The sequence below is a fragment of the Narcine bancroftii genome, chromosome 12 (genome assembly GCF_036971445.1).
Source record: "Narcine bancroftii isolate sNarBan1 chromosome 12, sNarBan1.hap1, whole genome shotgun sequence".
In the NCBI taxonomy this organism is placed as follows: Eukaryota; Metazoa; Chordata; class Chondrichthyes; order Torpediniformes; family Narcinidae; genus Narcine; species Narcine bancroftii.
In genome coordinates, this window is record NC_091480.1 from 98,442,388 (window position 1) to 98,455,097 (window position 12,710).

General features: G+C 41.9%; 1 protein-coding gene across 28 annotated transcripts in view; it reads left to right on the forward strand.

The window, feature by feature from the left end:
* The window catches only part of LOC138746747 (protein TANC2-like), a 502,350-nt gene that overhangs the window by 119,469 nt on the left and 370,171 nt on the right, over positions 1-12,710 (forward strand). The window lies entirely within an intron of this gene.

The following is a 12,710-nucleotide window of genomic DNA, read 5'->3' on the forward strand; positions in this document are numbered from 1 at the left end:
TACTATTGTATTTTCTCTCATAACGCACACACATATATAATGCGCAGAAAATCATAAATTGTTTAAAAATATTTTTGCATATACCACGCGAGTGTACTATTCTAAATTTCAACTGACAAAAGCAATTTGCATTTAAATGGGTCATGAGACAAAGTACATACCAGTATCTTCCTTATTTAATCTCTTGCAATTAACACCCAATCAACTTCCCCCAGAGGTGTCAATTGCCTATTATATAGATGATATTCTACTACAACACCGAGACAGAGGTGCTCCAAAGAAGAGGTACAAGGACTGCTTAAAGAAATCTCTTGGTGCCTGCCACATTGACCACCGCCAGTGGGCTGATCTCGCCTCCAACCATGCATCTTGGCGCCTCACAGTTTGGCAGGCAGCAACCTCCTTTGAAGAAGACCGCAGAGCCCACCTCACTGACAAAAGACAAAGGAGGAAAAACCCAACACCCAACCCCAAAAAACCAATTTTCCCTTTCAACCGCTGCAATCGTGCCTGCCTGTCCCGCATCGGACTTGTCAGTCACCAACGAGCCTGCAGCAGACATAGACATACCCCTCCATAAATCTTCGTCCGCGAAGCCAAGCCAAAGAAAAAGAAGAAAAGAAAGAAGAACAACACATTTACAAGCTTTGGAGAGAAATCAATTAAATAGATTGAAGACTGGTTTCAGAGTTGAGCAGGATTTTAATTCTAATGTTGCCTCAAATCAGAAGCACTTAATATGTCAATCTCCTCCTTCAGGGATGCAGTGCCCTAGCCAGAATATCCTTTTTATGAGAATACATGGCATTCAGTGCACAGATTCCAACATCAAAATTTCCCATGGCCGCTATATATTGTGTGCGTTCTTTCATTGCCGCTATAATATTCCCTCACTCTCTATAAATTGCCAGCGCGTCTTTCCCACGGCAGCTAGATGTTGTGTGTGTTCTTTCAATACCACTATTACATTCCCATGCTTGCTATAAATTGCCAGTTCAATTTGCCTGTTATTAATTGTGTGCGTTCATTCAACATGTAAAAATATTTTCATATAGCGCGCACTCATATAATGGATGGGGGGAGCTGGTTTGTAAAATCTGGTATATCCCACAAAGTTCTAAAACTTTACTTCCTTTGTTGTCAAGATGATTGTGTTAGGATGTCAAGGTACGGATTACTTTCATGGTTTTCACTATGAACGGAGTCATTAAATATTTATGGTTTACATTAGTGGCCTGAGATTCCAAAGCACAGAAAAATGTCAGACTTATAATTAGTAGATCAAAGTTCAGTAATAAAATCATTGAATATTTGATATTGTAGAAATTAACGAAGATGTAGTACCCCTGTAGTCAGCTTTACTTCAGAGTGAAACAACGACACTGTATTAGTGATTTATACTGTTGGTTTATTTGAATAGGCTGGACCTTTCTGTGCACAGTTTGCACATCGGTTTCGCTTTGCAGACAATCTTGGAAATGTGTTTCATATCCAACATTAGTTGGTTCTAACTCTGTGCTTAATAATAACAATTTATGTTCGTTTTTTTTCTAGTGCATTAAACAGCAATGGGTAAAATTAAAGAAATGTGGTGCTTGCTGTTTTAATCTATGAACACTGCAATGATTTTCAGTTTCATTTCCATTTTGGATATGTGAAGAATTCGTATGTGAGAGTCTTGTTCACTAAAATTTTATCAAGTTCGGTCATGAGAATGAAAGATGTTTAATGTGAAGAAAATTAATGAATGCATTTTGACCTTTCTTATAAATATAAAGGGGTTTTATATAAATGGGTCACGTCTCCAGAATGGAGGACCATCGCCTTCCCAAGATCGTGTTATATGGCGAGTTCTCCACTGGCCACCGTGACAGAGGTGCACCAAAGAAAAGGTACAAGGACTGCCTAAAGAAATCTCTTGGTGCCTGCCACATTGACCACCGCCAGTGGGCTGATATCACCTCAAACCGTGCATCTTGGCGCCTCACAGTTTGGCGGGCAGCAACCTCCTTTGAAGAAGATCGCAGAGCCCACCTCACTGACAAAAGACAAAGGAGGAAAAACCCAGCACCCAACCCCAACCCACCAATTTTCCCCTGCAACCGCTGCAATCGTGTCTGCCTGTCCCGCATCGGACTTGTCAGCCACAAACGAGCCTGCAGCTGACGTGGACTTTTTACCCCCTCCATAAATCTTCGTCCGCGAAGCCAAGCCAAAGAAGAAGAAGAAAGGGGTTAAGTAGAGCAAATACAGAGTAATCCGGCCAAGTGCAGTATATGGAATGTGCAGAGAACACAATATAGAAATCCCGCAATATCGCCATAAACTGAACCAAATAACGTTGGCACAATGCTGGGCCAGTGTGTCATTTTACACAGAAAGCCAGAATACTGGGAGCAAGAGAGGCAGGATGTGTAACACAACCGTGTCAGTGTCAGGTTTATGGCATACAGCATACCATATTTGATGGTATATAAGACCCACCTTGTCCCCCAAAATGGCTGAAAAATATCCCTGGGTCTCTAATGCGAAGTTGAAATTAGGGTGATAATGATGAGTGACGTTGACAGTAATCATCGTTGCTGCATGGCTCACTAACATCAGTGGTTGGGTGCTGGTGGTGGGCTGTCGGGAGACTCTCCCAGTGGCCCGCTGTCGGTCCCCTCACAAGGCTGGAAAGGGGTACTGATGGTAGTGATCAGCCATGATCTGTAAAATGGCGGTGCTGGCTCGACGGGCCGAAGGGCCTACTCCAGCTCCTATTGTCTATTGTCCCCAGGGAGAGAGAAGGGCAGTGGGCTACTGGAAGAGAGCAGGCAGTGGGACCAACGCAGGGACTGACAGCAGCAGTTTGATTTTATGACATCTTTTTTGCTGTAGCTAAGCTGCTTTTCCTTTGTTTTGTAAATTATGGCAGTATTATTATTAAAAAGATTTTTGCAGTTGTGCTCGTGTGTTTTCTCCAAGTTTTAAATGCTTACCCATAAATACACTTAAAAAAAAGTTCCCCGCTTTCCCTGCTGAAAGGGGTGGGGGGTGGGGGGGGGGGTCTTCTATGTCATCAAATACAGTACACATTCACATCCTTTCCTGTTCTGATCCCGAGTTGTCGGGTCGCCCTTTTTACATCGACTACCTCTGCTGCTGCCTTGAAGGTGGGTCGTTCATTCCTCTTACACAAAAGACGTTGCCCAATAAAGGATGGAGATTGAAAACTTGGTCGAATGGGGCACCATTAACAACCTCACACTCGATGTCACCAAAACTAAGGAGCTGATTGTTGACTTCAAGAAAGGCAAACCAGAGGTGGAGAGAATGAGCACATTTGGGTTCTTTGGAGTCACTATCTTGGAGGATCTTTCCTGGACCCAACCACCGATGGCATGACATCAGAAACCCTGGCAAATTTCTACAGACCAGCTGCATCATGGTCTGGTATGGGAACACCAACACCCCTGAGTTTAAAGCCCTGCAAAAGGTAGTGGACACAGCCCAGGACATTTCAGACAAACCCTCCTCATTAGTTTTACATCTACAGGGAACACTGCTGTCAGAGTGCAGCAGGAATCATCAAAGACCCACAACACCCAGCACAAGCTCTGTTTCAATTATTTTCTTGTATGTCTTAATTGTGAGGAAAATGTTGTCTTCATCCTCTGTCTGAAAACTAGTTTTGTTGGAATGCCAGGTTTGGGATATCTAGATGCAATTTTCCTTGAAATGGAATGTGTCTGTTAGGGCCTTGCGTTAGTTATTTGTGCAATTAATCATTAGGCTGTAAACTGCTTTGGTATGACCAACAGACTTGAAGAATGCTAGGGAGTTGATGGTTCGGTTATATCAAGCATCGATGAGACGACGTTGAGAGTAGCGTGAACAGTATTTGTCTCCTTCCTTAAGGAAAGATGTTAATGATGGAAGCAGTTCAAAAAAGGTTAATATCTGAAGTGGGCAAGTTGAATTGTGAGAAAAGATGAGGCTGGAGTTTAGAAGGTTAAGGGGGGGGGGTGGAATGATTGAAATGTACCAGGTCTTGAGGGATGGTGAATGTGGTAAGGAGGTTTTGTGTTGGAGAAACTGGAATCAGAAGCCCTTTAAAAATGAGTGCTAACCCTTTTAGGCTGGAGATAGGGTAAATATTTTTCTCTGACGGTCATGGAACTTTGGAACTACCTTAAAAGATGATGGAGCAGACTTTTCAAATACTTTTAAGACTGAGCTAGATCAATATTTGAAGAGGGTGAACAGTTACTTTGGATAGATCAATATTTTAAGGCAGATTCTTGATATGCAAGGGAATGAGAGAATGGTTACCATAGGAAACAGGAGTGAAAGTTATTATCAGATCATCTACAGTCTTGCTAAATAAGGATTGAGGATTGATCAGCCTACTCTCACTTTGAATTTATGTTTGCATGCTTTGAATTTTTTTTCTTTAAAAGTAGATGCACAAAAAAGATTTGTTAAGATAGCTCTAGCCGTAGCAAAAAAATGTATTATGTCAACCTGGAAATTGGAAGATAATCTGAAAATACAACAATGGTATATAGAAATGAATAAATGTATTCCATTAGAAAAAATTACATATAGTTTAAGAAATAATATTGAAATATTCGAACAAATATGGGAGCCTTACATTAAATACAATAGCGAAAACCTACCGGGGACAATCATTACCTAAGTTGATGGAAGGAGAAGGAAAGAAAAGAATGGACTCAGTAGAATTTCTGGTGTATTTTTGTTGAATGACAACATTGTCTGACTGGTTTAATGTAACCTAGATTGTATACCTAAAAGGGATGGGAGGGGGGGGGCGGGGGGGGGTAGCGTGGGAGGAGTGGGGGGGGGGTAGAAAAAGTCACTGTATATGTGTGAAAAAGAAAAAGTGGGTATCATGGCTAATGTGATTTATGGTGTGAAAAATAAAAAAATTAAAAAAAAGTAGACTTCACAAAGTTGAGCAGAATTAGAAAAATAAGTTGTTTTAGCATTAAGAACTAAATTTTCTGTAATGAGTAATTTATTTTTCAAAAAACATCACTGGTTACCTTTACTGGGTTGACAGCAGAAGGGAAATTTTACTAAAAATTTATTTCTGATGAAACCAGGGCATCTGTGGCTAGAAACTTGTAATGAGCAAATTTAGACCACTGCTAATCACTCAATTTATAATACAATTAGCAACACAATTCTCCAGTGACCCAGTGGTTCCTCGGCTTATTTCTACATGCATTTCTCTTACAAAGATGTGCTTCAAGGCGGAAGATAATTTTAATGGCTGCCTTGGAAAATAATATTCTTCTTGAGCTATATTCACCTATGAAAATGGGTGATATCTGATCCCAGTCATTGCTTGTTCATTGAAGTTCTAAGAACTTGGTGTAGCATATTACTTTGTTCCATATGGGCTACATTTCCATTCTGAGGTTAAATAAGATTTATGGAGTACTATCTAAAGTTTCCCATCAGTGAATTCTGTTTCTGATTGGTTTCTGTTTTTAATGCAGAACTATTCTGGAGGTTTAAGGAAGTGCTTTAAAGAAATACAATTAACTGTATTTCAAGGATACAGGTAGCCTGTGGAATCTTTCTTAAATATTACTATTGATCCATATCCTAGCTGTAATGCTTCCACCCTTGTAGAGTATGTACTAAAACAAAATACCAGCTCCATTCTTTTTCCACATCTTCATCTTTCATATACTTTCTGTTGCAAATTTTGAATGACTTTTGTGGTTGTAAATATTACCGATTCTTAAAAGTAGGATTAAGCCAAGGTTTCCTTAAAGTTTGAAGTCTATCCTTCCAAAGCCTTGGAGCATGATTATTCTCAGAGAAGTGAATACCAGAACACACTGAACACGCAAGAGCCTGCAGATGCTGGGATCTAGAGCAAAAAGAAAACAATCTACTGGAAAACTTAGTGGGTGGAGGTGCAAAGTGGAGGTAAAGGAACTTGCTTCAAAGATGGATTTTTGACTTGAGGTATTGACTAGAAAACAAAATCTGCAGGGGTGAACATGACCCAGGCCATCGCACATCCCCATCTTCCTTCCAATGACTCTTCTGTAATTCCCACTGCCTTGTAAAAGCAGTCAACATATTTAATGACTCATCCCATCCTGGCCACTCTTCACTCTCCTCCCTCCAGGAAGAAGAATTATGAATATGAAACCATGCACCACACGATTCAAGTCCAGTTTCTGTTCTGAATGAAACATGAAATAGTAAAATGATGCTGCCTTTAGTCTCTGATCTCTTCCTGTAACTCTTCACTTCTGTCCTGTACCTTGTATGAGCCGTCTCATTGTTCTGCAAGCAAACAAACCTCATTTCTGCATCTTGGTACAAGATGACATTTGAACCTGTAGTTGTACCCACTTCTCCAGCTTCCTCTGTGTACCCACTACTATTTTTTGACCAAATGAATATACTAACTTGAAATGTTTCAACTTCCCTTTAGAAGCTTTGACTATACAGTACTTCCATTTTTCAGGTTCTTATGGACCTTTTGACCTATGATATAGGATGGATCTTGTGAATTTGGTTATTTGGATATTATTATCATACAGGCATTTGCAGGTTTAAACTGTGTAAGTCAAGAGTTCAGTAACCAAGCATCAGCCTATCTAGGCCATGGTAATAGGGCATTTTTAAATAAATGATTTTGGAGTAATCCCCAAGAAAGTAATTTATAAGCAACAACTTAAATACGGGTAGTTGCAGTAGGATGAGGATAAGTGTTGTTGAAGGGGAGTGGGGCAATGGATTATCAGGAAAGATACCAGACAACCTTTGGCAGATATTTTAAGGAAATTCATAACGCTCAACCAAAATGTATCCCAGTAAGAACTGATGTCTTTAAGGGAGGGATCAACCAACCAGGGGTAACCAAGGAAGTTAGAGGATTAAGATGAAAGAGGAAATGTATAAGCAGACAGAAGCTAGTGGCACACTTGGTATAAGTTTTTGTCTTTCTGCTAGGAGGTATTACGATCATATCAATAATGCTGAATAATATTGAATCCAGTCACCATTCCTGAAGTAGTAAAAATAGGCAAACCAATGAGGTTAAACGTTGATAACTTCTCTGACCCAGATGGGATGTATCCTAAGATCATTTAAAGAATTGGCTCCATAGGCAACGAATCATCACTTGAAAATCTTCCAAAAATCTGCTGACGTGTCAGAGGACCAGAAAATTATCTTTTTTCTTTGGCTTGGCTTCGCGGACGAAGATTTATGGAGGGGGTAAAAAGTCCACGTCAGCTGCAGGCCCGTTTGTGGCTGACCAGTCCGATGCGGGACAGGCAGACACGATTGCAGCGGTTGCAAGGGAAAATTGGTTGGTTGGGGTTGGGTGTTGGGTTTTTCCTCCTTTGCCTTTTGTCAGTGAGGTGGGCTCTGCGGTCTTCTTCAAAGGAGGCTGCTGCCCGCCAAACTGTGAGGCGCCAAGATGCACGGTTTGAGGCGTTATCAGCCCACTGGCGGTGGTCAATGTGGCAGGCACCAAGAGATTTCTTTAGGCAGTCCTTGTACCTTTTCTTTGGTGCACCTCTGTCACGGTGGCCAGTGGAGAGCTCGCCATATAATACGATCTTGGGAAGGCGATGGTCCTCCATTCTGGAGACGTGACCCATCCAGCGCAGCTGGATCTTCAGCAGCGTGGACTCGATGCTGTCGACCTCTGCCATCTCGAGTACCTCGACGTTAGGGGTGTGAGCGCTCCAATGGATGTTGAGGATGTAGCGGAGACAACGCTGGTGGAAGCGTTCTAGGAGCCGTAGGTGGTGCCGGTAGAGGACCCATGATTCGGAGCCGAACAGGAGTGTGGGTATGACAACGGCTCTGTATACGCTTATCTTTGTGAGGTTTTTCAGTTGGTTGTTTTTCCAGACTCTTTTGTGTAGTCTTCCAAAGGCGCTATTTGCCTTGGCGAGTCTGTTGTCTAGACAATAGACCAGAAAATTTCTTGTTTGGCTTGGCTTCGCGGACGAAGATTTATGGAGGGGGTAAAAAGTCCACGTCAGCTGCAGGCTCGTTTGTGGCTGACCAGTCCGATGCGGGACAGGCAGACACGATTGCAGCGGTTGCAAGGGAAAATTGGTTGGTTGGGGTTGGGTGTTGGGTTTTTCCTCCTTTGCCTTTTGTCAGTGAGGTGGGCTCTGCGGTCTTCTTCAAAGGAGGCTGCTGCCCGCCAAACTGTGAGGCGCCAAGATGCACGGTTTGAGGCGTTATCAGCCCACTGGCGGTGGTCAATGTGGCAGGCACCAAGAGATTTCTTTAGGCAGTCCTTGTACCTTTTCTTTGGTGCACCTCTGTCACGGTGGCCAGTGGAGAGCTCGCCATATAATACGATCTTGGGAAGGCGATGGTCCTCCATTCTGGAGACGTGACCCATCCAGCGCAGGTTACCAATGTGATAACCTACATTTTTTTTTAAAAAGAGAAGCAAAATGTAACTTTGTGTAGCCCATTAATTTAACATCTATTTGAAACTCAGCAGGTCAAACAGTATACTTAATACAGCAAAGATAACAATACATATCTAATGTTTCGGGCTTGAGCCCTTCATCAAGGCAGGAGGAAAATGTCGGCATGTGCACAGGCTCAGCGGCAAGAGGAATTGGGTGGATAAGGGAAGGCAAACAGGGAGGGGGGGATGACTCTGTGAATGAAGAGGGGAGCTAGAGGAAAAGGGATAGGGAAGAGAGGGAAAATGTGGAGTGGTCTTGCAGAAACTGGAGAAATCGATGTTAATGACATCCATTTGGAGAGTGCCCAGACGAAATAGGAGGTGTTTCTCCTCCAATTTACAGATAGTCTTGGTTTGGCATGAGGCCATGGATAGACATGTCAGTGTAGAAATGGTATATTGAATTAAAATTGTGGGCCAGTGGGAGATCCCAGTCACTGATGTGGACGGAGCGAAGGTTACATCTCTCTGATGTAAAGAAGACTACAACAGGAGCACCGGATGCAGTGGATGACTCCAATGAAGTGTTGCTTCACTTGGAAGGACTGTTTGAAGCCCCAAACATTGGTAAGGAAGGAGATGTAGGCACAATTGTGGCACTTCCTGCAGTTATAGGGGAAAATGCCAAAGAGAAGGGATGAGGAAGTCATGGAGGGAGCAGTCCCTACGGATGGCAGAAAGGGAAGATGTGTTTGGTGGTGGGATTATGTAAGTGGTGGAAATTACAGAGGATACTGCTGTGGGTGCAGTGGTAGGGTGGACAAGGGGAATCCTGTCTTTGTTGTGTCTGGGGGCAGGGAGGGCCAGGGCAAATGAGTGGAAAATGGAGGCGATGAGGGTATAGGCTGACTTGATGGTGGTGGAGGGGCAGCCACGTTTTTGGAAGAAGGACATTTTGGATAATCTGGGAACTGATACGATGGAGATTTGTGTTTGACAAATCATATTTTTGAGGAAGTTTGGTCAGAATGAATGGAAGGGAACCAGTAGATGTGTTGTATCTATTTATGCTGTATTTTCTCTGTTGATGAGACAATCCTCACTGATGACTTCAAAATGTCTTCCTGAGCCATGGTTTCCCCTCTGCTGTCATTAACAGAACCCTTGATCACATCATCTATTGGCCCCACTATCCTCCAGGACAAAGTAGGAACGGAGTTCTTCATGTCCTTGATTTCTACCTCAATAGGCTCTGCACAAAATAGACGGCCTTTTGCACTTTCCACCAGCTCCAACAATATGTCACAACCTGATCTGTATTGTTCCCTTTCACCATTTTAATGGCACCATTCCCTTTGCAACTCGCTGGTCTCCCTTCCACTCCCACGCATTAACTACTTCCTGCATTGGGAACTTTCCAGTACAACCACGAGAGATGCAACTTCCTTCTTTGGAACATGATGTTTTTATATTTTAAAAAAAAAACCCCAAAGACTTTCCAGGTGAAGAAATAATTCACTTGCTCTTTTTCCAATCTGCTGGACTGCATTTGGTGTTCTCAATGTGCTTTCCTCTACACTGGAAAACTAAACACAAATTGGGTGATTGACTGGCATTCAGTTTTCATGAGTGACCCTGAGCTTTCATTTGCCCATATCTTTAAATATTGAATCCTCTTTCACTCTGACATTTGTCTGTGGCCTCTTGCCATGTTACAAGGCCCAACACACATGAGGAATAACACCACATCTTCCCTCTGACCCAGGGGTGGGCAACCTTTTTTTAAAACTCACATTCCACCTTAAGTGGTCCTGTGATTAGTAAGGGATTGCTTAAGGTGGTATGTGGGTGGAAAGAAAGTTTGAAAACCACTGTTTTAATTAGGACTCGTTATGTGCAAGAAAATGGGCCGATGACAATTTTTCTCGAGCAAAATATTTTAGTAACAATTGGGTCTAGAGCAGTGATTCTCAACCTTCCCTTCCTACTCACATCCCACCATAAGCAACCCTTACTAATCTCAGAGCACCAATGACATAGGGATTAGACTATGTGACTAGAAGGAAAAAGGTTGAGAACCACTGATCACTTATGGTATAAAGATTACTTAAGGTGGAATGTGAGTTTTTAAAGTTGCCCATCCCTGCTCTAAGCCCTTTGTAGCCTTGAATTCTCCATTTCATGGTAAATTTTTCAGTGTGCATCAGAACTGGCCATTTCTGTTGCAAATCACCCATCTGTGATATAGGCTTAGTTTTTCTCTCTCCATTGAATGCAGCCAGATCTATTAAGTATGTTCCGTAGAACTGCTATTAGGGTACGTAATACGAATTTGTTTGTATAATTACACCCAGACAGTTAATTAAAAGGCCAACATGTGACTGGTGGCTCTGACATCCATCATCATGAAGTGCTTTGAGAGGCTGTTGAGGCTCACATCAATTCCAGCCCCCAGCCAGCCTGGACCCACTTCAATTTGCTTGTTCAAACAGGTCCACAACAGACCATCTTCCTGGCCTCCACTCAGCTCTGGATCATCTGGATGTCAAGGATACCTTTGTCAGACTATTGTTCATAGACAATAACTCCACATTCAGGACCGTTGTATCCAGGAAACTCATTCCCAACGTTGGGATCAAAGTCTTGGCACCCACTGAATCCTTGACTTCTTGCCTAATAGATCGCAATCAGTGATGATGGGTTGCAAGATCTCCACGATCATGGTCAACATTGGTGCACGATAAGGATGTCCCCCACAATACTCCCTCTACACACACAACTTTGCAGCCAAATACTGTTCCAACTCCATCCTTAAATTTTACTGATGATGCCAGAGCTGTAGGCTTGGTATTAAATTATGATGAGATAGAACACAGAAAGAAAATTTGTGGCATGGAGCAACCTCTCAATGTTAATTAGATGACAATAATCTGTCTTCAGGCCAGAGACCACACTGCTGAAGTGGAAAGAGTAAATAGCTTTGAGTTCTTGGGAATAAACATATTCAATGACCTGACTGGGCCAATCATGTGGTTGTAACAGTCAAGCAAGTGCAAGAACATCTCTACTTTCTTGGAAGACTAAGGAAGTTCAGTGTATCTCCTACTTCCTGGAAGCCTTGCAGCAAATAGTATCAGAGCTGCGATGGTCAATTTCAGAAGTTGTAGAAAATGGTGAATGCAGATCAGAACATCGTGCAAACCTCCTTCCCCACCATAGTCTCAGAAAGGCAGCTGACATGATGAGGAACTCATCAAGCCCTGGAGAGACACTCTTCTCATGAGTGTGAAGGGTGACTGGTCTTCCTGCAGCCCTACAACTATGCTCGCATGTTGCCCATGCTTTGTAATAATTGTTTTTTTTTTAAATTGTAAGCTTATACTGTGTAATTGTGCTCTTGACCTTCTAGTTTGTACGGTTTTATGAATGTTCAAGTTGACCTGTTAGACTCCTCGTGGAATAACCTGTCACGTTGACAAATAAATTTAAACTTATTTCAGTTCCACTTTAAAGGGGTTAGATTATAAAAACATTTGAATTCTTCGCGCGACTGTAAAGACACTAGTGAGCCCAGATCAAGAGTACTATGAACAATGTTAGTCCTCTGTTTAAGGAAAGATGTGACTTAATTACAGAAGCTTCAAATGTTCTGGGTATGGAGGGATTGACAGAAATATAAACGGTGATCTCTTTGAAGCATAGAATTCTGAAGGGAGGGGGTTGCTAGTGAGGGTAAATGCTTCCCCTTGGGAAAATTCAGAACCAGACGTTATGGTTTCAGCATGAAACCTGAGATTAAGAAGAACTTCTTCTCTCAGACAATGGAGATGTTGGGGCAGAGTACCTTTGTATATTTCTTTCTTTTTCATTAAATACAAGAAAACAATACGTGAGGAGAATAGAATCAAATAGTTAAAACAGAAACCTCAATATATTGCAATACATAATACAGCGTATAACATATTGAATAATATTATCCCTTTCTCCTCAATTTTGAATATTCAAAAAAGAGAAAATAATACCTTGGTAGATTTAAAACTGAAATGAATCAATTTTTAACCAGTAAGGGATATCTCATTAAAGTAAGCTTCAGGGATGTTGGATCAGCCGTGATCCAATTGAATCAGGCTTAATGGGCTAAATGACTTGTTTCCATTCTTATGTCCAACAAACATTTTCAGTATTGCTTTTCTCCTGTTTGAAGGATCTTCAATACAGTGCAAGTTATCTTCTCTCTGTGAGTGCTGTACTATTCTTAACTATAATATTTACAGGGCTTACTATAATTTAATAT